Source organism: Anthonomus grandis, unplaced genomic scaffold (genome assembly GCF_022605725.1).
Source record: "Anthonomus grandis grandis unplaced genomic scaffold, icAntGran1.3 ctg00000325.1, whole genome shotgun sequence".
In the NCBI taxonomy this organism is placed as follows: domain Eukaryota; kingdom Metazoa; phylum Arthropoda; class Insecta; order Coleoptera; family Curculionidae; genus Anthonomus; species Anthonomus grandis.
Window position 1 is genome coordinate 77,228 of NW_026088461.1, and position 4,868 is coordinate 82,095.

Genomic DNA, 4,868 nt, shown 5'->3' on the forward strand with positions numbered 1-4,868 from the left:
GTAATTGGAGGTGTCAACCTAAACTCTGATGAAATGGCTGGTGGGAACAATACTTTGACGCATGGTGGATACAAATTTTTTGCTCGTGACAGGTGGCCGGGACTTGGTTGGGTTTTTTGTAAAATTATGAATGAAAATGAACCGGAAACGATCAGGGAAAGGAAGCACCGAATCAGAAAATGAATGGGCTTTCCGAATCTGTGCATATCAATTGGGGAAATTGTGTATTGCGGCCAGGAAAATTCGGCAAAACATTTTGACGTCTTCGAAAAATGCCGTTTTTTTGAAATGTCAGTGTCTTTATACCGGGGTGAGACGAAATGAAATTTGCCCGATTATTTTATTAAAATTATTCGAATATATACACGGGTCAGTCGTAATGATCTATTTAATTTAAAATAAAAATTTAGATATTTGGTGAGTTTTTACTATTTAGTTTATTATTAATAAATGTTAACAATTCTTAAACATTGCTTTTGGGATATAAATAAAAATTTTTTGAAATTATTTATTTTTAAGGTTAGTCGAGTATCATAACTTTTTTGGTATTGGTGCGATTTGGTTGAAATTTGGTACCTAGTACCTATTTCGGATAAGATTAATAAATTTTTACAGATATTTGACATGACTATGTTTTAAGGTCACGTGACTACCGTAACTTTTTAACTATTGGTCTGATTTGATTGAAATTTGGTATTTGGGGTTTAGTTAGGATGCAATTATTAATTTTTCACAGATATTTGACATTTGACTTCCGGGTCACGTGACTATTGTAACTTTTTTGCTATGAGTCCGATTGGGTTCAAATTTGGTATTTATGCTTTATTTAGGACACAATTAATAAATTTTGACAGATAATTGACAAATTATATTTTAAAGTCACGTGACTCTCATAATTCTTTTGCTATTGATCCGATTGGGTTGAAATTTAGTATTTGGGCTTTATTTAGGATGCAAGTAATAAATTTTGCCAGAAATTTGACATATTGAATTTTAAAGTCACGTGACTTCCATAACTTTTTTGCTATTGATCCGATTGGGTTCAAATTTGGAATTTGGGGTTTATTTAAGATGCAATTGTTGATTTTTTACAAAATTTTAAAATATTGAGTTCTAGGGTCACGTGACTATCAAAATTTCCTATTTGATTGAAATTGGCTATTAGATGATATGTATATATTTGTAGATAATATTTTGTATTACCCTATTCCTTTTATCTTATTTTGTTAAATTATTTCTTAAATTTGCCTTTAAAAAAAAAATTAAGAAATCATCGGTTCGAATACATAGGCTTTAAAGGGATCTTATGTTCTCTCGTAATATTGTGGCATTATTATAGATTTTGAAAAATTTTGTCATAAAGCTTTTTTATTACTTTTTGAGTGGTCTTTAGCCAGAAAAAAGAAATTTTGAATTTGGAGCATGTTTTGAAAAAATTTTCATTTTGGGCCCGATTTTGTTCGAAAATCGATAAATGCAAATAAATAGGTTTTCTGTTCATTTTAGAGTCAAATCGATAATAACCTTTTTGAAAGGTATCCTGAAGTAGTACAAGATAGAAAAATAAAAAGTTGAAATTTTTCCATAGGGCTCTTGATAATTCGATATTTATGATTAATAGTTTTTTACAATTTTCTCCGAATCTGTGATAGCTATAATCAATTAGTTTTAACATTCAAATACCTCGTAACATTCCCTAGAACTTTTGTTTAAGAGAAAAAGTTGTCAGAGTTATAGTTTATTTAGAAAAAAATAAAAACCATTTTTTCGCAATTTTTCATGGCTATACCCCTTTCGATTTTGGAGCAAAAAAAATTTTTTTTTTCTTGGGTTTTTTTTTCTGGAAATTGCCAACTTAGGACTTACATTATAATTTGTCGGTCATCATTTTAAGAAAAATAAATTATACCGTGTGAAAAAACCAGTTTCCTTTTGTTTTTCCCACATTTTTACTAATATCTCGACTTCTAAAGCTTCGATTCAATTCGTTGATGGTTTCTTTTATTTCTCATTCTCCTCCTGTCAATTCTTTTGATATTTTATTACTATTACTTTTCAAAATAAAAAGAAAAATTAAAACAAATCGACGTAAAATCCCGTTTGTTCTATTTCAATAAATAGACCCTTATGGGAACTTCTCTCTAATTTTGGTATTTATGGTTTATTTAGGATACAACTGATAAATTATGACAGATAACTGACATTTGAGTTTCAGCCCAGGTCACGTGACTACCGTAACTTTTTTGCTATTGGTCCGATTCTGTTGGAATTTGGTACTCAGGCTTAATTTAGAATACAATTAATATATTTTGACAGATATTTGAATTATAAGACAGTATATCGACACACAACGCGACTATATAACAAATTATGGTTCTTTGAAGCATGATAACCCCAACCACTGGTCATCTCTTTCCTTGGCATATAAACGTTGGTACACCTGATAATTTTTGTTTTGTTTTAAGAAATCCTCTAAGGCCCATCACTGACAGGACTTAGAGGTTCCAAACTGGTCCCCACGGACCAAAAGTATAGGAGCGAAGCGACTATACTTGTTATATAGGAGCGTCTGCGACTATATTATGCACGCGAGCCCGGGCCCGAAAAATCGTGTTTTTTATGGAAATAAAAATTCATATCTTTGGCTTGTATGGTTAGCGAAACGATGAAATTTGGCATAGGGTCTCTCAATACATTGGGAATGATGGATCCGTAAAACGAATTTTTTTTCCGGTTACCACCAAACGGAGCGGTACTGTCTCAAAGTCAAAAATTCGTAAAAAAATGGGTCAAATTCCGTTCAGACGCGAGAACTCAAATAAAAAGCCTTTAAAAAACTTTAAATTTTTAGGACATAAGGGTCGGTGGGGGCTTAAGAACTGTATACTTTTTGGGCCAGATCGGTATACAGGGTGAGTTGTTATAAGCGAACAAAAGTGACTAAAAAAAAAATTCAAACTTCTCCAGAGGCTAAAAAAAAATTTTTATAATAAAAGTGTTTCGGCGAAAAGACTTCGTTTTATAAGAGATTTAACATACTTGGAGCTTTTTTTTGTAAAAAATTTATTTTACGAGTTCTGGCATTTTCAGTTTTTTGGAATTTTCTGCCAAACAATACTTATTTTGGGAAAATTTTTTTTTTCAAAAATAACTTCATCCTTTACCTTTCATATGCCATATAACCGAAATTTTCGTAAGCCATACAGGGCGAGCAATAATGAACTTTACCCATGAAGGTCCGACCCGAAAATCACATTTTATTTAATAACTTTTTCGTAAGTGGCACCTGGACCATTTATATTCTCAGGCATTAAATACTTTAATAACCCCATTATTTATGTAAAATTACAATCTTCCAACATTAATAGGTTCTGAGCAATTCGAATTTTCGCGTTTAATTAATTTGCCACGTCCCTGTACATGGTGAAAAGATCAAACAACATCTAAAGGATCCGAAATTTTGTTTTACAAACACATACTAAAATTTCAGGGTTCCAGCGATAGTACAAGTACCCGAAAAAAGCGATTTTATGAAAAAAGTCCATTTTTTGCGTTTTTGCAGGTAATTGGAGGTGTCAACCTAAACTCTGATGAAATGGCTGGTGGGAACAATACTTTGACGCATGGTGGATACAAATTTTTTGCTCGTGACAGGTGGCCGGGACTTGGTTGGGTTTTTTGAAAAATTATGAATGAAAATGAACCGGAAACGATCAGGGAAAGGAAGCACCGAATCAGAAAATGAATGGGCTTTCCGAATCTGTGCATATCAATTGGGGAAATTGTGTATTGCGGCCAGGAAAATTCGACAAACATTTTGACGTCTTCGAAAAATGCCGTTTTTTTGAAATGTCAGTGTCTTTATACCGGGGTGAGACGAAATGAAATTTGCCCGATTATTTTATTAAAATTATTCGAATATATACACGGGTCAGTCGTAATGATCTATTTAATTTAAAATAAAAATTTAGATATTTGGTGAGTTTTTACTATTTAGTTTATTATTAATAAATGTTAACAATTCTTAAACATTGCTTTTGGGATATAAATAAAATTTTTTTGAAATTATTGATTTTTAAGGTTAGTCGAGTATCATAACTTTTTTGGTATTGGTGCGATTTGGTTGAAATTTGGTACCTAGTACCTATTTCGGATAAGATTAATAAATTTTTACAGATATTTGACATGATTATGTTTTAAGGTCACGTGACTACCTTAACTTTCTTCCTATTTGTCCGATTTGATTGAAATTTGGTATTTGGGGTTTATTTAGGATGCAATTATGAATTTTTCACGGATATTTGACATTTGACTTCCAGGTCACGTGACTATTGTAACTTTTTTGCTATTGGTCTGATTGGGTTCAAATTTGGTATTTGGGCTTTATTTAGGATGCAATTATTAATTTTTGACAGATATTTGACATTTGACTCCCGGGTCACGTGGCTATTGTAACTTTTTTGCTATGGGTCCGATTGGGTTCAAATTTGGTATTTGGGCTTTATTTGGGATACAATTAATAAATTTTGACAGATAATTGACAAATTATATTTTAAAGTCACGTGACTCTCATAATTCTTTTGCTATTGATCCGATTGGGTTGAAATTTAGTATTTAGGCTTTATTTAGGATGCAAGTAATAGATTTTGCCAGAAATTTGACATATTGAATTTTAAAGTCACGTGACTTCCATAACTTTTTTGCTATTGATCCGATTGGGTTGAAATTTAGTATTTAGGCTTTATTTAGGATGCAAGTAATAGATTTTGCCAGAAATTTGACATATTGAATTTTAAAGTCACGTGACTTCCATAACTTTTTTGCTATTGATCCGATTGGGTTGAAATTTGGTATTTAGAGTTTTATTA